Source organism: Protopterus annectens, chromosome 14.part0, assembly GCF_019279795.1.
Source record: "Protopterus annectens isolate FY-2018-M chromosome 14.part0, PAN1.0, whole genome shotgun sequence".
Taxonomy (NCBI): Eukaryota; Metazoa; Chordata; order Ceratodontiformes; family Protopteridae; genus Protopterus; species Protopterus annectens.
The window spans coordinates 579525120-579552693 of record NC_056748.1 but is presented as its reverse complement, the minus strand read 5'-3'; positions in this window follow the sequence as shown (position 1 = coordinate 579552693).

Sequence of the window (27574 nt, the reverse complement as noted above, 5' to 3'; positions counted from 1 at the left end):
TGATCCTTCACATGTGACTCAATCAGTGTATTAAATATCCTGTAATAAACTTGTTCATGAAACTTTGGAAGAGTCAATGCCATTTTCATTTCTTATTTTTATTTACACAACGGCATTTAACTGCAAGATTGAGTCCATTGTTTAGCTATTTCAGCACTTTTATAAAATCCATAAAGTAATATTTTAGGTGAATGAAAATGTTTTGTTTATGGTCTGGGATTATAAAAGGGCTTGGTGCCTCTCATGGTTTAGCATGAAGAGGTGGAACAGGCTGCTTCTCTGATCACTCCTGACGTTTCTTAAAGTTACGTAGCTTTGAGTGTGAGACAGTTGTCTGATACCTTAATAATTTGTCATTCATCTATCCATCCAACAAAGTTGTCTTTGCACTCTAAAGGCCACTTACTAAGTTGGGCACTGTCCTTTCTCTTGACCAATAGATTACACTGTATATACCATTTAATTAGTCTTTCCAATTGACAGGTTTCTGCATTCAGGCATACAAGAAAGCATGCCCTCCTTTGTACCTCTATGTTAATTGCTTTGCATTGTCTATAAACTGATTAGTCTCTGTTATAATTTGAACTGAGGGTGGGATCCCTTTACCCTACCCTAACCCTTTTACTCTACTATTATACTTCCTACATACACATTTCACATGTGACTCCTATTCCCTAACCCTCCCAAACATCCTTACTACTATCATACAAATACTCCTGTTTCTTTTTTCCTAATTCCCAACTTCCACTTAATCTTGAAGCACCATTCCCAACCACATTTCTCCCTCCCATATTACTTTGCACTATATGTATTCATAGTCACACCCATCCCTAAGAGCACATACCTATTCTACACTATATATTTTTCTTTTCCCAAATAAACTCTCATTTCTTCCCATTTTACCTACATTCTCATACTCTAGCCTTTTAACCCCCCCCCCAACTTTCCTTACATTCCAGAAAATATACTAGGACAACCTAAGTCTTTTCCTTCAGAGAAAATACTTCTTTCCTCTATCAACTGTCAGACTCTGGCACCACTAAATATCTTTCTACCCTGCAGCTGCTTTTTCCTTCTTGATCCCTAATTCTCCACTATCTACCAACTATAACATATCGATCCCTTTACCTAATCATGTTACTTCTCAGCTTATCTTCTATTCTTCTTCTGCTCCTATCATAACTCAATAACAGCTCTCAGCATCTCTCCAAACAACCTATTTATACCTCCTCCCTACACTCTCCACACATTGCACTAAACCTGTTTAGTGACACCCCTCACCTTTACTCTAAATATAGACTGATTAACTGCAATTCAATTCAAACCAAAACAAAATTAAGTGGAATAATGCTCTCCAAACAACAAGTACCAATAATTCCCCAATATACTAAAATCCTTCTAGATGACATTCACCCTAATCCTGGCCCCACCTATCAGAATGAACATCAAGTCAAGTCTCTTCCACACACTTCTCTAAACCTGCAATGGTCAGCCCCCCACCCTGGAAATCTAACTTTTGCTGCCATAAATGTTAGACGCATAAAAAAATAAAACTGCTGAACTACATGCCTGGCTTACCCAGTATAAGCCTAATATTCTCAATGTAACTAAACTTGGCATAAATAATTCTGAAATGACACCTTCCAACTGTAATATCATCTGTAATGACCATACAAAGAGGAAAGGTGGTGGTATTGCTTTAATATTTCCCAACAACTATCACATTTCCCCTTAAAACAAACAAATACCAACATTCAATTCAGCAGAGCTTCTTAGTACTTTCCTGAAATTAAACAATTATAAATATGTATTACTGTTCTTTACATCACTCATAATGACACTACAGCTATATTGGAAGATATCCTACATTGGATATCCATAACAATTCTACAAGAAATAATACTAGTAGGTGATGTGAATGTCAGTTATTTGGACATATACTCTAACTCCCCTACATCTAGCGTGGACTTAATAGCTTTCACACAATTAATTAATTGTTCCATACCTTATGCAAGGCATCAAATTCCCTATTAGAATGGATCCTAGTAACAGCCCCTAGCAAATACACCACCTGTCGCAGTGATCATTTCTCAATCTATACAACCAGACATCTCACACATCCACTAAATCAACATGTTTATAAAACATCACACAGCCTTTCCAAGTTTAACCCAGAAATGTTCATTACTAACATTTCATCTATTAACCGGAACTTCTAAAAATCCTCTCCTTAGATGATGCTATAAATGAATTCAATACAACTTTCCTAAATGGGTTTCTTATATAATAACAACAATACATAATTTCTTTCTTATCCACAATAGTCCACTCTGTCATCTTTATGGCTCTTTTCTGGACTGCCAGTTTTTGTGTTTTTTGTGTAATAACACTTTCTTCTGCAACAGGGGGCCCATCTTCACTGTGAACCTGGCCTAACCTCATTGTAGGAATGTTTGTGTGTCTTGAGGATTCTACACTGTCAGTTTTTCCAGTCCTGGCACCAGTGTGCCTACCAGGATTGGGGACTTTTTTATTCTGGGACTTGTGTACCCAGCTGTCTTTTTCATTTTTTAGCCTACTGTTGTTTATGATATATAGTATATAAAATACAGTCTGTATATCAGTGTCATCTTGGTGAGATTCTGGAAAAAAAACAGGGTCCACTTCATGAAGGTACACACCAAGACTTGAGTATGAATTCAGTTCAAGCAATATCACACTCCTTTGCTCACTGATTTTATCATATCTCTATCCAGACGCCTCTGGTATCAGAAATGCATCAGCTATCACAGATGCAATGTGGGTGCAGATTTATATGCTGAAGCTTACATGTTTCTTTCTTTATTTTTGTTTAATTATTTAATGACATTTGATTAGTGGAACAGTCTGACTGGGTAGGAGCCAATTTTTAGCAGAAGCCCAAGGAGAAAAGCTCCAAAGTATTATTATTTATTTTATTTTACATTTGTTAACCAGGATTGTCTGACCGAGCAAAAGCCCTTTTTCAGCAGAGACCCAGGGAGAAAAGCTCCAAAACATAGTTACAAAAAATATAACCATTACAAACACAGTTAACATTACAATCATTCATAATAAAACTTGTAGAACAGCTATCATATATATGCAGTTACAATTATCTATAAAAACGTTATGAAGAATACTGCAGCAGAAGGAAAGGAGATAGTGTTAGGAAAGAAATAATGAGGTAGACTAGTTTAAGTTGTAAATGTTTTTGTATAGAGGAGACGAAATGATGGCAAGACAGAGGAAGTTAGGTTTGTTATTTAGTGAAGGCATATTCAAGGAGGCTAAGAACAGGTACAAATTGAGTGACTTTTTAAGTACTCTTTAGTGGCTAGTTTGAATACTTTAGGATGTGAAAGTGATCTAACTTCTACATTGTAAAAACAATAATTTTACAATCTTCAAAAATAATGCAAAAAACACATACAGTTTAAATAATTATAATAAACAACATAATATGAAAACATCGCTTAAGAATAGATGTAAGTTATATGACAAGTGCTGTAATAGTTAAAGAAATTTTAGCCAGTTTATAGAGAAAGTAAATGCAAGTTAGTATGATACAAACAGGAATTGCAATACAAAGTAAGAGAAAAGCAGGCTTAAGGTATATTTAAAGAGAAAGCCAATGGAGAGAAACTGATAGAAATAAGGAAGACAGTGAAAAGGGGGAGTAAGGAGATGTAAGGTATGAAGAGGTATTTGTTCACATTTAGGGATATAGTCTATCCTGGTTTGAGCAAAATAGAGCCAGCTTTTGGATACAAAGTCTTTCAAAATGGTTTTGAAGGATGGGAAGGAGGGAGGGTATTGACCTGATGGTTAAAAATAAGGAGTTCCAAGTCTTGGCAACATGATACAAGTGTTGACTATGCCCAGCAGATTTGATAGGGTTTGTGCACAGACACGAGTTTTTGGTCAATGGATCATAATGACCGACTGGGAGCCTACTCCCGTAGAGTGGTATTTAATCCCAGACAAGCAGATGGACTCTGGATAAATTTATAGGTGGTAGAAATCTGTGTTTATGTTTGTTGATAGGGTAGTTCTAACCAATTTAGGCTTTTTAGTGCTATACAATGGTGGTTCCAAAAGGGGTATTTGCTGCAAATTTAGCAACTTTGTTATAGCATTGTTCAAGTTTTGAGTTTTGTGATGCCTGAAAATTAGTAAGGATTTGAGCGGTATAAACAAATGTGGGGATATGATAATTAGTGGCAAGTGTAGCTTTAGTTGTGTCAATGAAAACGTTCTTAGCTCTATAAAGCTTCCCTAGTTTTTGATAAGTTTTTGTTATGCAATTTTATTTATGCAGGTGGAATTGAAGATTGTCATCCACTGTCATCCCTAATTGTGGCTTCAATTGTTGTATTATCAAGAGAGAGGATGTTAAATTTAGTTTTCTTGTGGGAGAGAGATTTGAGGAAAAAGTAGTAGTTTTTTTGTTTGTTTTTTTTTTTTTTTTTTTTTTTTTTTTTTTTAGGGTTGAGCATGAGTTATGAGTTAAAAAGCCATGTTTTGGTTGCTGTTAAAGCTTTCTGAGTAGCTATTTAGAAGTGTGTCATGTTGTCAGATGTACAAATGAGTGTGGGTCATCTGTGTACTGTATTTGGGAGGGCTGTTGTGCGGACATGTGGAGGGTGTTGGTGAGAATGTTAAAGAGGAGGAGAACCTTGTAGTACACCAGTGCCATTTTATTGACTGATAGCTATTGGAGAGGTTACTTTTGAACCATAGAACAGTGGACTGAGAAAGACCTAATGAGGACATTTGAAGTAGAAGTTGGCTTTGACAAATTGTTTTGAAGGCTTTAGGCATGTCTAGAAATAAGGAAGAGACTAGTTTGCCGTTATCTTTAGCTTTATCAACAGTGTCTATATAGCTTAGAAGTGGGATGTTAGTGCTATGGAAAGAATGTAAGCCATGTTGTGTGAGGAATAGAAATTCTTTCGCCAAAAGATAGTTTAGCAATTATTTTTGAATATATTTTCAAGTATTTTGGAGAGGTGAGATAAGATTGCTAAAGGTCTAAAGTTAGTAATGCCTGTTGAATTGTTCCTTTGTGCAGAGAGATAATGTGTGACTTTTTCCAGAGACAGAGGGAATGTGGGATTCCTGGATTGACCTATTTAAAAGGATTGAGACATGATAGGCAATCCTATCAGCAGCTAAGGTATTTGCTTGGAAGGTCATCAGCTGTAGAGCATGGTTTGACTTTGTTAAGAGTAGTTTCATAGAGGATGTGGGCAGATGTTTGACGGTGAAAGTGGATGTTGTGATGCGTGGCTGCTGGGTAAGGTTATGATTAGATGTTGGCGAATCCTTGGTTAGAAATACTATACTTTCTAAGATATAAGAGTTGAACTGTATTGCGGTTTTGAGTGATGAATTATTGAAAGAGGGGTTAGGGTTGGATTTATGGCCAGGATGCAAGATTTCTTTAATGGCTGTCCAGAGTTTTTAGGGTTGTGTTCACTATTATTCTGAAAGTTATTGTAGTATAATTTTTTGTCTTGATTAATTTGCTTTTTAGTATGAATGTGAAGTATTCTGAAGTTTTCAACATACCGTGGTGCTTTATATTTTTGCTCTTCTTCTCATGCTTTTTCTTTATAGTGCATCAACACTCTAGTCTTTTTGGATAGCCAAATTGCACCATTTGCTTTTAGTCTTTTCCTTCTAGGAGGTCCATAATAGATATTCAAAATAAGATATTCAAAAAGATTAAGGGAGAAATTAGAGGAAAGAAAAATACTTGCACGAAAAAAGCTGTCAAAAGATTCAAATGCAAATTTGTGTTCATTAATAAAGCAGATTCATGAAAAATATTATATAGAGCAAGAAACTTTAGGCCATTTCAAAAAAGAATTGACTGAGGAAGTGCAAAAATATAAACAATAAAACCAAGAGAGTTTTGAAAGGTATAAAAAAGAAATGGACATGGGAAAGAACAAGAGATCTGATATGGTGTGATATTTATGTAAAGGAGAAAGCCAAACCAATCAATACAAAAAAGGCGCTCTAAAAATATTTCAGAAGAAATACAGGCAAAGGCACCCTGATATGGAAACTTTCACAATACAAAAAGTAAGATCACAAAGGGGAAACGTAGAACAGAAGATTAGTAAAATAAAAGTTAAACAAATAGAAGCTGCAGTTATAGAATAGCTGCAAAGTGAAAGATTTAGTATAGAAAATCTAACATAGGTTATGTCACGGCATGATGGAACAATGAGTAACCAACGTAAAGACAAAAAGGTGGAGTGGGAGACATCTGATGAAGAAATATGGACATAGGAAGGAAAAATACATTTAATATGGTACAATATTTATGCAAAGGAGAAAGCAAAACTAGTCAATGCAAAAAAAAAAAAAAACAGCGCCAATGACATTTGAAGAGAAATATAGGCAAAGGCATATGGATATGGAAACTGTTATCATACAAAAAATAAGAAAACAAAGGGGCAAAGTAGAAAACAAGACTGGTAATGAAGAAATTAAAGCAGTAGAAACAGTGAAGGATTTAGTGTAGAAAATCCAACTCAGGTAACATCACAGCATGATAGAAAAGTGAGTCCACAAATTAAGGAAAAACAGGGGAAGGGTCTGATCAGTTGCCACATGAAGATACTTTGGAACCTTCAGTAGGAAACTATTACAAAAGGTAAACTGGAGTTGCTTTTCAAGGGAAGGAACAGGAAACGGTGGCAACTCTGATACAGTCACTACTGTGGAGTGGTAGGTCAGTGAGTTCCCATATGAAACAGCAAAGAATGTTGCAAGATGTAGCTGAAGATAATATGTCACAGGAAGATGCTCTGGAACTTTCTGTAGAATGCCTACAGGAAATGTAGAACAAAGAATAAGTGCTCGGTTTAGAAGAAAAGAGAAGAGTTGCTTGATTTAATAGAGAGGGATAGACATATTAAGATAGAAGAAAGAAATAGATTACAGAAAGTCAATAAGGCCCAAAATGTTTGAAGCCTAATAAAACCAATGAACACAGTAATCAATACTATGAACAGAAATTCATGTGAATTAACAGAAGTAAATAGTATATATTACTGTGCAGCTAAATTAATAACATATGAAGTGTTGTCAGAAAACTATTGAGTAATAAGAGAAAGAAAAGGAAGACATCAAATGCCATAATTGAATTATCAAATAAAGAAAGCCATAAACAGTTAATAGACTGATAAAAGCAATGCATAGTATTAGAACAGACCAGGATCTATCATACACTATTGTAAATAATAAACATAAAAAAATAAAAATATCAGCACAGGCAGAGAAATCTAGAAGATATACAGATAAATATAAAAGTCAGCTACAAAATAAGCAATTCATTGATGACCCCAAAAAGTTTTATAGAGGATTGGGAAACAAAGCAAAAGGAATACAAACACCACCAAAAAAAGAAGAAATCGACACACTTTGGAGAAATATCTATGAAGTCCCTGCAGAACATAATAAAAAGGCAGGATGGACAGAAGAAACAGTAAGAAGTTCAAATGTACAGGATATGAAATGGAATGAAGTAACGGCCAGTGAAATTCAAACAACATTAAGAAAAGCTCCTAGTTGGAAAACCTCAGGGCCCATATGCAGAACCTAACTTTTGGCTAAAAGTACTATCATTTTTATCATTTTTACATGAAGATTTAGTCCTGAGTTAGAACTACTTATATGTGCACCCTGAAAATGACACTTTTTCTTAAGAATGAAACTGCAAGCTATCCTAAAAGATCTAGCCCAATAACTTGTCTTCCACTACTATATAAACTGTACACTGGAATTGATGCTGACAGAGTTTATAGTCATTTAGAAGAAAACTCAATAATGGCAATAAAACAAAAGGGTAACAAAAGAAAGCCATATGGAAAAAAGGATAGTTTGTTGATAAAGTTATAATGAGGAACTGTAAAAAGGGGAAGAATCTAAGTATGGCATAGCCGGCCTTAGGCATAGGCCAACTAGGCGGCCACCTAGGGCACCGCTCTAGTAGGGGCGCTTTTCCAGTATTTATTTGGTGTAGGTAGACCAGGATGGGGGCACTGGGTGGTGTGGTGGGGGGCGCCGTGGAGCCCTTTTGCCTAGGGCAGCAGTTGACCTAAGGCCACTCCTGTATGGCATGGGCAGATTACAAAAAAGCATTTGACAGCATCCTACATTCTTGTGTAAAGGAGTGCTTACAGATGTATAAAATACATCCTACATTGATCAATTACATTACAATGACCATGAAACAGTGACAAACCATTTTGAAGGAAAGACATGATAAAGGAGAAATTATTATCCCAGGGATAAAAATTCAAAGGAGAATATTCCAGGGTGACTTTTTGTGACCGTTGCTCTTTTGTCTTGCCCTTAACCCTTTGAACTGTCTACTTAAAATATTAGGTTATGCTTACAATTTGGTCCTAGAAAATAACAATGTGTAAAGACTTCTCCTCTTCTTTTTGTAGAAGATTTAAAACTGTATAGTCTGTCAGATGAGGAGCTGAAAGCACAACTGGAAGTGGTTAGAACTTTCTTTCTCATATGATACAAAATATCAATTGGTATTGCTAAATGGTCAAAAGTAACATTTAAAGCAAGAAAGCTGCAGCACAAAGAAAGGATAGGAATGTGATATAAAAGAACATGAGCAGGAAGGATTGTATAAATATTTGGGAATCGATGATCAACTGTAAATATGAACAAATGCAAACAAAACTCAATAAGGAATATTTTATAATACTAAAATTAATACTGCAAAAGCTGCGGTGGTGCAGCAGTATCATTGTTGCCTCACAGCAAGAGGTTCTCCTGTTCGATTCTCACCTGGAGTGCCTTCTGTGTGGAGTCTGCATGTCCTCCCCATGGTCCAGTGGCGTTCGAAAGACATGCGTTAATGGGCTTGCCTTTGTTGAAGGTTGGGCGTCAGGATGGCAACTCGGCACCATAAAATTCTACTGCCAATCATTAGCAGACCGGAGTTCCGCTGTGGCGACCCCTAACCGGGAAAAGCCGAAAAGACAAACAAATTAAAATGAATACTGAAAACATGTGCGACATCTAAGAACAAAGTTAAACTTCTAATACAATTTGCTCTTCCTGTTCTAAATTACAGTTTTACGGCGAATGACTGGCCCCAAAAGGTATTGGAACAGTTGGACAGGAAAACAAAAAAAAAAATGCTTCATGTTTGTCAAATGATGAAAATCAGTGTGAGCCAAGATTATATATTCCTCATTCGGAAGGATGTATGATTAGATTTATAAATCTGCAATCGTAGGACTACATACATGTCTGTTGACCTCATCAAATAAACATAGTGAAAGTTTTGAAACATGAAGAGAGCAAGTCTAAGACTACTTCCCTGCTTAGTTTAGCAGAAGCATATCAGTATCAAGCGGGAATGGAAACCAAACCAAACCAGTAGACAAAAATCAGGCAGCAATTGAATGTGCCAAGAAACAAAAGAAAGAATATAAGGAGAAGAATCAGATGAAAAGGCAAGAAATGTGGAAAAGGTATAAATATAGATTCAAGTATGGAAAACTCATGGAACAACCTCATGTTGATCATAATCTAATATAAGAATGGTTAAGGAGAGGTGAATTTAAAAGAAAAAAAGATGAAAGGTTAATATTGGCGACAAAGGATCGTGGACTACGTACATGTTGGTTTACAAATTGACGAGCATGTGGGAGAAACAGACAAATGCAGGTTCTGTAAAAATTTAACTGGAAACAGTCATGCATCTTGTTGCTGGGTGTTATACACTAATGGCAGAGGGCCTGTATATTGAAAGGCATAATAATGTGGCAAGACTGCTGCACTGGGGAATGTGCAAACATTACAATATTAAAGTAGCTGGGAAGAATTGGAAACATGAGCCACAAAGCATTATAGAGAATGATGGCATTTATATCACATGGGATCACCTATTACCAACAGTTCAAAAAATAGATGTGAGAAAACCAGATACAGCAGTCCATGAAAAGAAGACAAAAGTAGCACTGATTATTGAAATTGTTATACCCACCGATTATAGTGTCTTACATACAGAGAGGCACAAAATTATAAAATACCAGGATTTGCAGGCAGAAAGAAGGCAATGAGGAAGAAGGGTCTCATAGAAAAGAATTTAAAGTGTTATTTAAATATGTTACGATGCATGTAACTCTGTATGAATTGCAGAAAGAGTCATTTCCAGGCGCCTTGCGTATGCTGTGAAGAACACTTTTGGCTAACATCAAAGACTGAAACAATACTAATTTCACAAACTTTAATCATACTTTGACTTAGGAATGGGGTCCATTCCCACCATGGTATTAGAATCCTAAAAGACTTGGAGAAATTAAACCAAGAGAGTGCAGGTGGTGTCTATTTACTTGATAATATAGCTCCTACACACTTTCAGGACAGCATTAAGGGGTTCACTGTGACAAAAGAAAATAAAATGGAATGGCATCTTCTGTATTTTCCTGTTCATAAAGACATATTAATTTGTGCCAGAGTAACTAGTAATATAGTAAATGTCTCATACACCAATTTAATATAGTTAGGAGGGCTTCAGTGTAAAACATTTTGCCCTGTTGGTTCAATTACATCTGTTAAAATTGATGTATTATTTTACAAAATAATGCAATCACATGGTTTAGCTATACGAGTCAATAAGTTTTAGATAAACTTCAGCTTTCAGGTCTTGTTTATAAAAAAATTGAGCCATCAGTCATCCCCAAAAGCAATGGCTTTTGCTTGTCGCATCTAGTCTTGAATTTAGTCACTATTCCTGTCCTACTATCTTTCCGCAAACATTTCCCAGTCATCCACTGCCTCTTTAATAAAATAATACTTTTGCATATCTCTTCCAAGCTGCCTTCCTCAAACTCTCAAATTGCATCCTCTTTTTCCTCATTTGCCATCCTTTTAGAAGGACTAGACCCTGTTATACTGTATGGAGTTCCTTAGCTGATTAAAATCATGGACTCCTCCCTTTCCAAGTCTTATTTCTTAGTCCATCCTTAGGAGAAAAATTAAATCACATGACTTCAGTTTGCTAGCAGTCCCCTGCATGCCTAATGCTTCAAGGAACACAGCCTTCTGTACTGGTTGCCCTAGACTATGGAAATTCTCATCTCTGAAATAAGATATGTTTTATAATTCTGAAACACGGCACTACCTGCAGACATTTTGTCAAAACAATTTTATACTTACACTTCGTAAAGAAATTCTGTCTCTAAGAATTCAGAAGGAATAATAAGAGAAAAAACTTGTTTGTTTGTGATTTGCTAAAAATAAAAACAAGTACTACACCTCTGTTCAGATTCACCCGTTTTCCGTGTTTCCGTGCTGACATCCCCATTTCTCTCCTCTTGCCTACTAATTGCTTCCTAGTCATTTCTCGCTTCCCATTCTTAATATGTTGCTGTTATCAGCAAGGATTTAAACACTAAGCCTTATGTGCTGTTTACCTTTTATAGCAGCTAGGCAATTTGTATAGTACACCTCAGTAACTTTGTTGCTCCAGGACTGACTTTTCTCATGTGCATTTTCATGATACAGGTGAATTCATATGATCTCTTGTACTAATGTTGTACCCAATGTCTCCTCTAGAAAAGGGTCATTGCCTTTGTTATACCTCAGATGCCTCAATGTAATTAATATCAATATATATCATGACTTTCTACCAACTTCATTTTGAAAACACTGCCGTTGTTAAACCTATTTGTTCTTCCTTTCTTTTTCCTACTTTCTATATTCTAAGGTGATGCAGACCCTTCATGACTTTTCTTGCCCTCCCCTCTAGTCTTCCTTTTACTTGTCAGAGCTAATAACCAGACAATGTTTACAGAATTGCAGACTGTGTCCCATGTTGACTAAAACCTGCTCAATGTTTACCATGCAATAATTTCTTGGGAGATGCATGCGTATGGTATAGGTATCATAGACGTGTTTTCACAGTATATCAGTATATTCCTTTCTTGCTGATTTCTCACACATTCTATTGTAACTACCATATGTTTTTCCTCTTGTCCTACTCTTACTATTCCCACAAGTTGTATATTCATTTTCTAGAATCATGTCAGTGCCCTAATCGAGATATCTGAGAGTGCCTTAAACTAGTTAAGTATTTTTTTTTCTTGCATGAGGTGAGAATCCCTGCACCCACTATGTAGGGGAAAACCCTCCATGCCTCCATGTTTATATATACAATCTCTACAACTGCACAACAGTAAAGTAAAGAGTAACTTTCACAAATGCATACAACACTGACCTACTACCCTTTTCTTTTTTGCAGGAACAATAGCCTTTATGAGGACAAGGTGTGGATAGTAACTATTAAGTGACTTACTAAGCCCAGATTCTGATCAATTAACAGATTTTTGGGAAGAAAATAAAATGAAAACTACAACACTCAGATTAAGTCTGCACAGACAAGGGAAGAACATGCTGTCTCTGCACACATAGTAATCCGAGGTCAGGTTTGAACCCTGGACCCTGAATGTACAAAAAACCATACGCTCCGCAAGGATGGCGGGCAAGGTCAAACCAAAAATGTAAAACCACCAACGACCAGCAAAAACGATAGTGAGCACACAGTAATGAAGAAATAATTATTTATTTATAATTTCTCCAAATCCAGACCGGTTTCGGCTATTCAGCCTTTATCAATGGATAGAAAAAGTTTTTTGAATGAAATGTAGCAGCCTGCATTTATACTAATCCCTGATTACCTGGAAGCAATGGTACAGCACCACCTAGTGAGTGGAGTATCAAAATCATATTCCTTCTTAGTTAAAGCATATGACCAGTGACATTAAATGCCAGAAATATAGATATTAAATCATATTTTCAAAGATAAAAATCAAAGCTTTGGAAGAAAGCCATCATATGAACATACACATTACATGGTGATAAATCAATACCATAGTCTATATTTCTTTATAAGTACATATCTTGGTATTCAAAAACAGAAAATATATACCACTAGTATATATATATTTTTAAGTGTGATGACCACATGTTGAAAAGAACTTAAAAAATAATAATAAAAGTAATGATCATATAGTATATTACAAAATAGAGTCAAAAAAATGTTATAGCCTCATGTCAGCTATACTATTGATTATAATGATTAGAAATAATCTCCTTGTGGATAGTACAAATTCATCATTGTAATCATACAATCCTCAATGTTTCAAGCCATCATAACAGATACGAATACAAAACCGTACATATACATGTTCGTATCCTAAACAATTTTTTATCATGCTTTGTTGAGTATAATGTGAATGTTGGTAGGCCTAACCACCATTGATTTGTTCTTGCTAATTCTTGATCTATATGAGTATTTGATATTTTGACCACGATTATGAAATCATCCAGTATTATATGAAACTCACAGATGGTCATTCAGACCTGGGGGGAATAAACATCCAAGGTTGGTGATCCAATATTGTTCCTTATGGTTTAAAATGGTGTGCCAACCTTGTTGGTTGCTCCTATCTCCCTGAATTTTGTCAATGATCATGAACATAAACTGAGCATTGGGATGTTGTATCGTATGTCTGTACAAAGCATTTGTTTCTTTTCTGTTCCTCATGTCACTACGATGTTCTGTCATCCTTATTCTAAGAGATCTAGAGGTTTGACCAACATAAAAAGCTTTACATTGGTAGGTACCAAGTAAATAATCCATGTACTGCTACAATTACCAAACACCCTAGTTTTAAATACACGATTGGTGTTGGCACTGGTGAATTCTTTTAGTGTACTGACTTGTAAACAGGAGCAGCAGTGACCACATGGAAAAGTGCCAATTAATTTATCCCCACTAATAGTGGTCTGATGATATACCGCACCTCCCCCCTTCTCTGTTTTTGTAATGTGAAAATAGCCCTCCCAAATTCTTGCCTCGTCTGTATGACATCTGACACTGAGGGCTTAATATTGACCTTAAACTGTCATTAGCCAAAAGAATTTTCCAGTTGGAATTAAGTATGTCCCTGACAATAGGTTGGTTCCTGCCATATGTGGTAACAAATCTCAAGATAGATTCCTGATGAGCATGCCCTGATTTTTTGTATTGTAACAATGTTCTCCTATCTATGGTTTTGCTCCATGAGCTAGCTTGATATATGTCTATGTCTCTATATCCTCTGTCCTGAAATCTGTGGTATAAATCTAGTCTGGCATGCTCAAATTCCTCATGAGATGAACAAATGCGTCTAATACGCATAAATTGAGACTTAGGGATGTTGCAGATGGTGTGGTTCGGGTGCATACTAGAGGCATGTAACAAAGTATTGTATTGAGGGTATTTTCTGAATGCTTTGGTACTTAGAGTGTCATCTTTGTTATAGTAAACAGTAACATCCAAAAAGTCTATAGTACTTATGTTACTTGTGACCGTAAACTCAATACCCCAAATGTTACCATTCAGGTAATCCATGAATTCCTTTAAATATACTTCATCCGTCTTCCACACCATCCAGCAATCATCCAAATATCGTTGCCAGATATCGATTTCCACCATGTAAATATTGTGTGAATTATCATATATCATACATTCCTCAAAGTAGGCCATGAATAAGTCCACATAAATGGGTGCAAAGGAAGCTCCCATTGCTGTCCCTTGTAACTGCCAAAAGCATTCTCCATGGAAATAAAAGACATTTTTGTTTAATACATGTTCCGCCATGCAGACAAGTAGGGTGTTAAAGCCCGGAGGATATAAGTTTGTTCTCTCAAGCCAGTATTGCAGGGATTGTAGTCCCGCCCAGTGTGGAATGCTCGTGTATAAAGATTTAACATCCAACGTGCACATTAACCAGTCTGGTTCTAGCTGTGTATCCTGCAAAATTTGTAAAAAGTGCGTGGTGTCCTGTAGTCGGGCCCTAACTGATGTTAGAAGGGGTTTAAGATACTGTGTTAGGAATGCTGATAGTGGTTCAGTCAAGGACCCTATCCCTGATACAATGGGTCTACCTGGGGGTTTTGAAATGGACTTATGTATTTTTGGAAGAAGATACAAGATTTGTTTCTGTGGGTCCTTTACAGTGAGATGTTTAACAGTATTTTTTGTTATAATACCCTCATCCTCTGCTAGTTTAAGAAAAGAGTCTATTTCTTTTTTAAAGACCCCAGTCGGGTCAATGTACATTTGCATATAACATCTAGTATCTGCTAACTGTCTTTTCCCCCTCATCAAGGTATTCCCCAATGTTCATAACCACCACAGCACCTCCCTTGTCTGCAGGAAGAATGGCAATGTCGCGATTATGCTTTAATTCCTCCAAGGCTACCTTTTCCATGGGTGACATATTCTGGTCCAGAATGTATGATTCATTATGATGAAAATGTAAATCCCTGAGTACAGATTGTTGGAAAATAGAGACGTGTTTGTTCATGGGCAGTTGAAAGTCTGATTTCAAAAATTTGAAATCAAGTGATCTTTGAAAGGTGTTATCTGAAAAGAATAATTTCAAATTCAGGTTACGACAAAAAGACAAAACATCCTTAACAATGCTATGTTCATCAATGAAAAAACTGGGAATAAAACCAAGTCCTTTATTGAGTAGTTTAGTTTGTACATCTGTCAGTTGAACATTAGAAAGGTTCAAAACATTATGAAACTCAAATTCCATCAATTCAACATTGTTTGTATCAGCCCTTCCATGGAATTGGATCTTATTCCTATATTTGTGCTTGCAACCCCCTTGTCGCTTGTTTGTATGTCTAAAGGGTACTGAACATTAGTTTTTTTGCTTCTAGGTGATTCTCGATAGTTATTACAGTCATTGTCTGTGCAAGATGAGTCTTCCCCTGAAGTACTAGCTAAAGTCTTGTCAGAGGATTTCAGGATAGACCTAGGCCTTTTCTTGGGTTTATTTCCTGGTGTCTTTTGACCAAAATCATAGAATCTCACAGTTTTTGATGTATCAAAAGGACGACCTCTTTGGTAATCAGTGCAGTCCCTATTAAACTTACGTATTTTCCTATCTTTAGTTAGTTGGTCAAAATTAGCCAAATCCTTGGATAATTTGCTAACCAAAGTGGCATATGTTGGTTGTGATTCATATTTCTTACATTCTACACATGAAGCTTTTACTTCCATTAAACAGATGTCCACCATTCTCTTATAATAAGATGCAAGGATCTTTACAAAAATCATTGATGATTGTTGAAGAGCTTGGTTCCATTCTTTGGTCAGCCTGTCCTCCGACCTACTGACCAAAGGCTGTAACTTAACTCTTAGTCCTCTTGGTGTGATATCCTTGTTAATATATGCCTTAAAAAGTCTGAGATGCCATATATTGGCACGTAAGTTTTTAAGATTCTTATTAAATTTGTTGAAGGCCATTTCACAGTCATTGTTAATATTAATATTTGAGCCACTCGGATTACTGCTTGACATGTTATACATATCAAACACTCCAATATCATGTCGATCAGCACATAATCCCGTTAGTAGTTGCTCCAAATCCATTTTTAAAATATATTTATGTATTTTGACCAACTAGAAACAAAATCTGTTTCAATCAATATGTCCAAATTAGTAATAGTTCAACAGGGACTGCACTGAGAACCTAGGTGTCGAAAAAAAATATATGAATATTTTCCAAAAGTTACACTATAATATATTTGGTCAAAGAACACAACTTAGAAATAAACCATACTCATGAATCATGAACATCCACACTTATCTATATATGTGTCTATCAGTATGTCTGCATTATGCTTGGCACATATATGTTTGTGAAAACAATGTATACTCTATGTTCAAAATGCAATGCTGAGTCGGCTTGTTGTTCTTGTTAAATAATATACAAGGATGTATTATTATTCATCACATGATATATAACAAGTGAACTTTTGAAACCCCTTAGCACATGTTGCCTTTGCCAAAGATTTCAACACTAACTTGCCCAGGTAGTACATGTAACAACCTAATCCAAATGTTAACTAACAATACAATTTTCAAGCGATGACTTTTCACACATTCAAATGACTGTAACACATATAGTTGTTCATACACAAGAATAAAGTGAAGGTAGTATGCCCTACTACACTACCATTTAGCTGTTATGAATATAATTCACTTTTCATTGACCCAAGTATACTGTACTACTATAAATCCATTCCTGTTGTTACATATACCAGACCAACTATGGCATCAATAGTTTGTCAATATACACACATACTAGGTAACTGTGGTAAATGGGACACTTCAATTATGGTATCAAATTCTTGCATTCTATAAAAAAGAATGTATCCCACTTTATAAGACAAACCTATCCCAACATATAGCTGATATTATTATAATATTACAATTACATGTATACCAGGTCTTAACGAATGTAGCATTTAGAGTCAACCATTTACTAATACATTTCGAGATCCAATGAATCTCAAAAGTTAAAGTCAATATGATGTTTTCACCAGTTCTAATCCATCAACGATAATCCAAATGCCTTCCATAAATTTCCGATTTATCAGCCTGTAATCCACCAGTATTGCCAACCTCTAACAGCACCAATGCAAAAAAGATCGCGAAATGTGAAAAAATGGTTAATATAAAGTGAAACTGAAAATTTAGATTTGTGTCCTGCCAATAGTCACAGTACCTGAGTTATTCCTGAGTTATTCCTGAGTTTAAAGGCTTCTGATCCATAAATTGTTGAATCCCATGGATGGAACGCTGTACACCAATTTGCACAGAAAAGAGTTACCAAACTGCTGCCACAGAGTATTAGAGTGAACCACTGAAATTGGTTTTAGGCCCCCAAGCTTATCCGCATGACAACCGAAGCACTCTCAAGGTAATCCTTCCCTGGTCGAAATGTTAGTTCCCCATCCACTTAGAACTAAACAATTACCCAACGTGGTTGATGCTTGACAAGAATTATAACATCCACTGCTTCACGAACAAAAAATGACTAAAAAAATACCAGAATGTTGCAAAAAGGACGCTGCCAACACAAAAATGCTGTGTCACTATCGAGAACCACCAGTGAAGCCAAGAACATCAGCAAAAAACCATACGCTCCGCAAGGATGGCGTGCAAGGTCAAACCAACAATGTAAAACCACCAATGACCAGCAAAAACGATAGTGAGCACACAGTAATGAAGAAATAATTATTTATTTATAATTTCTCCAAATCCAGACCGGTTTCGGTTATTCAGCCTTTATCAATGGATACAAAAAGTTTTTTGAATGAAATGAACTTTTTGTATCCATTGATAAAGGCTGAATAGCCGAAACCGGTCTGGATTTGGAGAAATTATAAATAAATAATTATTTCTTCATTACTGTGTGCTCACTATCGTTTTTGCTGGTCGTTGGTGGTTTTACCCTGAATGTACAAGACATATATCTTAATTACCATCTGATATAGTTGGGTGGGACCTGTTGCCCAAGGTGGGCAAGGTAGACTGTTTCACACCTGATTGAGGACTATCCAGACAAGCAAAATGTGAGGTTGGTTGTTGTTGTTGTTTGTTTTTTCAGCTTTTCCCGGTCAGGGGTCGCCACAGCGGAACTCCGGTCCGCTAATGATTGGCATTTGAGTTTTATAGTGCTGAGTTACCAGCCTGATGCCCAACCTTCAGCGAAGGCACACCCATTCACGCATGTCTTTCGGAGGCCACTCGACCACGGGGAGGACATGCAGACTCCACACAGAAGGCAATCCAGCCGAAAATCAAACAGGAGAACCTCTTGCTGTGAGGCAACAACACTACCGCTGTACCACCGCGGCTTGAAGCATTCTAATTAATTTCTTTTACAACTTTCAGAAGCTCCAGACATGACGCTGATTGTCATCTCCTTGAAATCCACAACCCAAGCATCTTCTCCATAGACATCTGTAATATCAAGCTTCCTAATCTTCTTGCTGTCTGTTATACAGAACATATTTCTAAACATGGGGAAATTAATTTAATACAAACACATTGTTACATGAGCTGTGCACTAAGGCACATTACCATCGTGTGCTGCTAATAAAAGTTACATGCAAGCAGGTGAAAACATAGTTTTATAGAGAAGTTAGTGCCTGTCCTCTCCTGCTTACACACAATGCTGCCTAAGGACACAGCAAATAAGTGACTTGTGTGCCACAAAAACAGCTTGTTCATTTGACTAAATGTCACAAAAAATTGATTCAGCCATCTTAGTGGTAAGGAACTTCCTTACTTAGAGAAACAGTAAATACAAACTACTGATATACAAAGGTTCCAAACATAACGCAGCTGGGACAGCTTTCCATGGGGTATGGGAGGAAAGAAAACCAAAGGAGCAGCACCCTGCAGTAGGCAGCAACAAAGGTTTGCAGTAAGATCTTTGAAGACAATACAGGCTACATACTGCAGTTGTGTTAGCTATGTAACGTCAGTCTGTACTGCACTCTGTGCTAATCATGTGACTGGTATACTGTCTTACATTTCTGTTTCCACATTCTCATCCCCTTCTGAACCTCTGGATCATTGGTAGTGCTTAAAACTCTGTAATTACACATGCCTTTGGTCAATAATATGTGTGCCCGCACGTGTGTGTGTGTGTTTGTGTGTGTGTGTGTGTGTGTGTGTGTGTGTGTGTGTGTGTGTGTGTGTGTGTGTGTGTGTGTATATATATATATATATATATATATATATATATATATATATATATATATATATAGTATTCTCTAATTAATACAGAAATCCTTGAAACTACAATTTTTATTATGGTAATAAACTTTACAGGTGATTATACTGCAGCTATTAACTCTCTTAGTTTTGATGATAAAGTGAAAATAGCTTATTTATATTAATTAATGGTGTATATTGTCCTGTAAAATGTCATATTGCAGTAAAATGTATAACATTTGTATGTGTAAAAATGCACCAACTCTAGTTTATCGTAAATTATTTGCAATATTCTCTGCTTTTTCCTATTTACTTCATTTCATTTCACTTTCAAAATATAGAATGCTCATCACAAATTAATGCAAAGAATGCATGAATTCAAGGTTCTGTTCAGTTTCACAGTCAAAATGCACTTCCTTAACATGAAGAGGTCTACCATCTAGTCTATGTACTGAGACTGTATTTTCAAACATTCTAAGCAAGCAAATGAAGCCCGAGGAGCAGAAAACTGTGAAGGCAGGGTGAGAATATATTTCACTCTACTACACAACACAGTTGAAAAAGAGTATATATAATAAGGAATATTTATGACTGAGTATGTAAATAAGGATCTATGTTTTTATGAAAACAGTGCTTATTTCAGTTATTCCATTTTTTTCAGGTTAATTTTATTTTAGTTGCAAAGGGAAAATTGCTGCAAAGACTACTGCCAAATTTGTAAAGAAAAATCCAATTACACTTGCTTAGGGTTGCTTTAGTGACATAACAGACCCGGTGATACTAGTTGGTTACAGAAAGAAAGTTGGCTGCAACATTTTTTATGTTATTTATTTGTTAACTGATTACATTGACAGAAAACAAGTACACCTTTATAAGCACAACCTGTAATCATAAGTAAGTAACTTGCTACATATCACGCACTAGCAAACAGCGGCTAACAGACTCATACTCTGGACAACAAGAAGCAACTAGTTAGTAGCTCTTATCTCTAATTATCTGAATTAACTAATTAATTGTGAAGATTTCTTTATTAAATAATTAAGCAATAACCCATGCCTGGGTATGGGTAATGCTAGATTTACCCACGGTTGGTGTGGTTTGGTCATGAGGGGGAAGCCCGAGTGGCCAAACAAAGACAACTGTGGGTAACTCCAGCATTACTCACACCCAGAAATGGGTTATTGCTAAATACTTGCTTTTCTTAAATACTGGCATTGTATAATGCCTCCGTGCTGCCCTTCCGCAGCTGTCTGGTATTCTGCGGTAGTTCTGATGTACTGCGCATGCGTATGCTTATTCAGTACATCAAAGCTGTGGGTGGAAGCAACGAAGAAAGCAAGATCTCCGTTACTTTTTTTAAAGCTGTCCCACTATGTTAAACTCCTTTAACATAGCAAGACACATTCTAAAAAGCAACGGAGATCTTGCGTTCTCCATTGCTGTAACAAAAAAAAAAAAAAAAAAAAAGACATACTAATGGAAAAAGTCTTGGCGCCGCACCTTTTTCCATTAGTATAAGTCTGCTTTACAACGTGCATGCTGACTAATCAGTGAGCACATTTTGGAATATTAATGGGGGGGGGTGTTGTTGTATAATGAAAAATAATGGAGCAGCAAAGAACTGGTATTAGCCAATCAGATGCCAGCAAACTTAAGATTTATTTGTAGCATTACATAAATATGCAAATTATACATGACAGTTGTTTGCTTGTTTGTTCACACAGTATATATGCTTGTTTATGTTATATGGGGCTTATCATATGGGCTGCTTATGCACAACATCTCAATTTGTACAGACGAGAATAAAACACAATGTCCCAGCTTTTCTTTCAAGCAACTACAGGTTGTAAGTAAGACAGAAAATGCAAAAAAAAAAAAAATATATATATATATATATATATATATATATATATATATATATATATATATATTGGGTAACAAGATGCCATATGGTAGGAAATAAAGATTCAGTGAGTCATCATTCATGCTGTAGTCACACCAGTTATACATACCTAGGCAGAAGTAATCACAACTAAGAAATGCATAAAAATATTTCATATAATTGAGAAGTGCAGCACAGACTTACAGTCAAGTTACATTAAAAATGTAAAGGTTTTTCACTGACCAGTTATCCTGTTTAGTGGATATGCAAGATTTATTTTCCCTAACACCACAACCTGTATCTGAAAGGTATTTCAAATGATACAGGTGGGGGGATGGGACAGAAATACTACAGAATTTTTGGAATGGATTATAAAAATACAGTGTGGAGGCAAGTGTTGACTGCAATGAATTCACATTAAGATGGATGCCAAGGCATGGTAAGAAGCCAACTACTAAATCTTTTGAGCTTGCTGTTGAGGATCTGGCAGAACATTAGTGCTATATATAGACAGCAACAACTGCAAAATCTGTCCTAACCTGGAGAACTACAATGTCAAGTTAGAAATGTATGCATGCATATCCAGTATGTCATACTGCTGGACTGAGCAAGAGAAAAAATACAGTAAACCTTCTTGCTGGCTTTTTTATATTCAGGTTAGGGAATGTTAGGTAATGCTGGGATTTAAAGAATGTCCTCATTTAAACCATGTGACACTGAAGCAGGAAGGACAAAGTACATAAAGGCAGTCATTCTTTTCATTTGCAATAATAAACCAATGCTTTAAAAATTAATACTTGAGCAATCTGTACTAGATGATTCAACATTATTTACTGATGTGATATAAACATGTGCAGGAGGATGAATTTTCCACAGCACCATATTTAATATTTTTATAAATTTGTCACAATTAGCATATGCAACAAGACAAAACATTAGCGTTTGTTTGGTCATTTATGTAGCAGTGCAGTACATACAGAGAAACACAGATGTAGACACATTTGGACATACACACATACACATATACACATATATTCAAAAAATATTAGCATAACCATTGGAAAATTAAACCCACACTTTTTCTCACATTTCTGTTATTTTTATCTTGCTGTCTGCACAATATCTGCAATTTCTGTAATAATTTATAACTTTTGTATTTTAGAATATATATACTCAAAACTATTTGCATCTCAAGTTAATCAAATAAAATGCTATAATATAATGGTAATATAATGTTATGGTAAATCATAATTCAAGTGATTTTTTTCTATGCTTGATCATAAGAATCCTGAGTTAAAATAGGTAGTCAGAGAACTTTTTGTGACAAAGAAAATTAAATAAAGGTATGAGAAAAGTTGAAAATGTCCCCAGGACCCCACTCACATGTATGGCTGAGTTCCCTACTTTTAATGCCTCATCCTAATGGTTAATTTAAAAATGTGAGAAGTTTAAATTACATTGTTATTTACAATGCTGAACATGTTTAAGGGATTTGAATTCAGTTACTCCATGTAAATTTAACTTACCAAGCTGTTTACTTACAACATATAAAGAAACACGTTATCTCCTCTACTATAGAGGATGTGCTATTATCACAATTTTGCAGTCTAGCTGTATGCATTTAAAGGAGTTGGAATTAAACTTTATTGTTAAATGTACAGTTTGATGAAGGAGGGGGAGACTCATAACTTCAGTTTTCAGCAAAATAGTATCAGGTAATAAACGTTTCTGATATCTTTTCAGGATGGGATACCCAAGCAAATGACTAGTATGTTTGCTTTGCACTGCTTCTGATTTGTTATGACCTTGATGAGTTAATGTTCATATTTTGGTCAGCATGGCAATTAAGAAAACCTCAAAATGAAATACCTACTCATACAATAACTTATTTAAATATAAGCTGCCTTCTGTTGCCCGGGATTTTCCTGTAATTAATGCAAAATATCTCCACACTTTTTGATAAAAGTAGACATGAGTTAAAATATGTCCAGTAGGTTTCTAATGTTTAAGTGTCTGTAACAAATGCAAAAGTGTGATTATTTAATTCTGTCTTTTTTATTCAGATTGGTCTACTGAGGCAAATGTTTTTTTTTCTTTTCTTGGATAAAGAAAGGACAAAGGAAGGTTTTTCTGTTATAAAAATATTAGGACTTCTCAGGGTTTGGGAGCCACATCAGTCATATTTATATTTTTAATGGGCTGATCTGAGAAAGTAGACCCATGGACTAAAATTATTATGAAAATAGTCATCTGAAAATCTGAAACTGTTTCAAAAACACTTGCTAACATCCTTCAGCAAACAAAGTAAAATGTGACACCAGTAATTCTTAATAAACTAAATATTTTGGTTCAGTATTGAACAAGGTGAGTGCAACTACTCAAGGAAAGGATTCAGTCAGGACCAAGGACCAAGGCAGAAAATGTATAAAATTAGAGGAATACATAATTTTACAAGCTTTCAATACTGAAGACAACTTCCAGTAAAAAAATATGGTATAATATAATACAATGCAGTAAAAAAGATGCAAAGCATTAAAAGTATAGTTTGTATAATTAGACTGCAAGCAAGGCTGAAAGGAAATTAATGGTGGTATTCATAGTCATTATGCAAATGCTTTAAGGCTATCTACACTGTCCGCTAATGAAAGCAGCTAAGACTCGATTCATGGACGCCATTTACTCTAATGAGCAATGACCTTGAATGAGCATAAACAAATGAACTCATAATGAGATGTAAATGGCAAATGATGTAACCCAGAGTATGCTAATGAAGCATTCTCTCCCCCCATTTGTGATTCTCAGTGGAATTTTCCCTCTTGTCCGTGCCATCTGCTGATACATTATATAAAGAGGAGTCTCACCAATCCTATCTACTTTGCAATACAGGAAAATGCTGTCACTTGTTGCTAGCCTTGCTATTACAGGTGTGAGTTGCTTGTCTTGGCTGAGCTAAAACCACTTATGCCCAGAGGTGCTTTCCAGCCAAAAGGCAGAGATATAGGCAGAGGATAACTCATTATAGCTTTCATAATTGGGAGATACTTAACAGCTTCAGAGTGGACAGGGACATTATAAGGGCCTTAGGAGTATGTATGACCCCCCCATATGGGGTATCCCTTTGCACAATAAGGTAGGTATTGCACTCACTATATTTGCCACAGGGATCTTCCAGAGACAGACTTGAGACACACTGTGGATCTCTCAGGCTTCTGCCTCAAGGATATTGCTGCAGTTCTTGGGTGTACTCTTGGCATGTGTGAATAAGTACATGTATTCCTGGTGTCAGGAAATATCCAGGACTAAATCAGGATTATGAGATAATTAGTGAGATAGATTGGATCTACATCACAATTAGGGCCCATTCTAGTCCACAGTGAACTGGTCCCACAAAAGGAAGGGCTATCAATTACCTGGTAGTGTGTGCTGCATGGGGATGCATCACCAACATCTCTTCCCAGCATCCCAATGGTGCACATGATTCCAATATCTGGCACACTAGTTCACTCTACTGCCTCTCCCTGCATGATAGGATGCCCAATGGTCACCTTGTTGGTAAGTTATTTTTTCCCTTCTTTCTATAATATTTAAGTAGTCATTCATGATTACATATATTGCTGAATAATAAATCACTTTTCCTTTGTTTTGCACCTCCCTCCCTTTTCTCTCTCTTTTTTTTCTTTCAGGTGATGTTGGATATTCACTGGAGCCATGGCTCGTGACACCAGTGAGAAATCCAGGTGGAGCTGCTGAAGAGACTTATAACACATCCCTGTTCCAAGTCCATATTCACATTGACAGGTTCTTTGGCCTAATGAAGAGCCATTTCAAGTGGCTGGATGAGTCTGGGGCTGCCCTATAGTAAGACCCAGCTAATGTGTGCAGGATGTTCACTGCATGTTGCATTCTGCATAGCATGAACATGCTAGTCTAGTGAGGAAGTGACCCATGCTGTCACTGCAGCTCCTGGTTTGACTACAAATATGAGCAATGATGACCATCCAGCAGCACTAGTAAGAAACCCCATCTGGCATATGGTTGTGCAGGTAAAGAAATAACATCTAGTCCAAACCCATGGGCCATGACATTCAGGTTAGTGGTTTCTTTATGAGTTTAACTGCTGTATGCAGTGATACCCTGACCTATTCTGTATGATGCATGACCTGCTGTCACTGTTCATCTGACAGTCCTTTTCATCTTTAAATTATTGATGTTTTTTATTTCAGAACTCATATTATTGTTTGTAAAATCATGCCTGAATCCTCAGTGACTCCCTTTCAGTGATGTTATAAAGCATCTTGTAAACAATAACTGCAATTTTAACAGACTTGCACAATAAATTCTGGTGAAGTGATGTATCTAAGTATATGTGTACTGAATATCTTCATGTGGTATAATTAGTGAAATCTGTTAATTCAGTATTTAACATGAGTTCATACCCTGCGTTTGAATGAAAACATATATTGTTTTTCATATTATGCAGTTTCTTCTCAGATTAAAGTAATTGCACATGAGATTATTTTATTTAGTCATACAGCAGCAGTAGTGTTTGTTTACATGGCAGGGTACTCATTTTAATCTACAATTTTCTAATTACTATTTATTTGAAAACTTGTGTCTTACCCCCCTCTTTTTTCAGTAATAACTTATTCCACTTCAAGTTAAACATTTACCTGTGTTTCTGAATTGCAAGTAACAGAATTGTCACAGTTGATTCACAGTAGTTCAAAATCAAATGAGTTATACACATCTCCTAAAGTTAGGCTAAGAGATAGTGCAAGCGATTTTGACAACAGACTGCCATGAGAGATGGATGTTGAGTTGGTCTGATGTCAGGACCTACTTGAAGCAGGTGATACTGCTATCCTGGAGACACTGATCTGCCAATGGTGCATAAATGTGGTTGGGATCATGAATGAGAGGTTCTGCTAGGTGTAGATGAACACTGAACTGGCCTGCATGAAATTTGTTGTGCTTGTTCCCCACCAACTAATTACAGTACTTTCCTGAGAAGCACTTGTAGCCTCAAATGATCTCCCCACTTATGTCCGGACAGTACCCTGTCCTCTTCCCCATCCAAAATTGAGTCCTGTTTGAGTTTGTTAAGTCCTAGCTAGTATACAAATGAAGACGGACAGCGACACTTGGCGTGCCACCATATTACACATCAGTGTGATTATGGCTTTATTCCTGTTCTGAAAATTCTCACACATACCTTGGGGGACTCTCATTGCCAGTGCACTGAGCCATAACAATGTCACAGCACATTTGTTGCTGTGCAGTCAATGCTTTTTGTGTTTCCTAGGGTAGCTGTAACAAATGTCCATCCCTGGCTCCCCTTTGTCAAGTTGTTACTGTGAACACTGTTATCTCTGAATGCCTATCATCATCCTCAAAGTGTTTGTCTGGGTTTGGAGACACTGGTGTAGGGGTGCATGGGTGTTCCTCCTCTAAGGTATGACCGCAGTGTCAGCATGTCCTTGGCTTTGTGATGCACTGTCACTTCCTGCATATAGAGCTGCATGATTACATTTTACTTATTCATGTATATTACAGAAAAAGTTTGCATTTCCATGTTTTCATTTATTGCACTAACTTAGGCAGTTGTTAAATTATATGCAGACAGTTTGTGCAGACCTGCAAAATATTCATTAGTACAGTATTTGTATCATAAAGACATTTCTTTACAATTAGAACTGCATGTACAAAATGTCTGAAATCAGTCAGGTACTACACCCTAATCAGAGTGCGGGGGGGGGGGTTGGCTGCAGTGTCAAGTGAATGTCCAGCATATACCTTAGTGAGAAATGACCAATATTATTGCCTCTCTATTACTTCTGCATACATTTTTGAATCATTCCTTTATATGCCTCACCATCTGGCAGTGGAAATATTTGAGGCTTAGTGGGCAGGAACTTCTGCTGATACTTCTTCAGCCTTTCTTCCCTTATTCTTTCACATACACCTTCTAACCTATTTTCCACCCAAACTACCCTATTATATTTAAAAAAAATGAAATAAATGGGAGGGTCTAGCCACTACCAAAAACACTG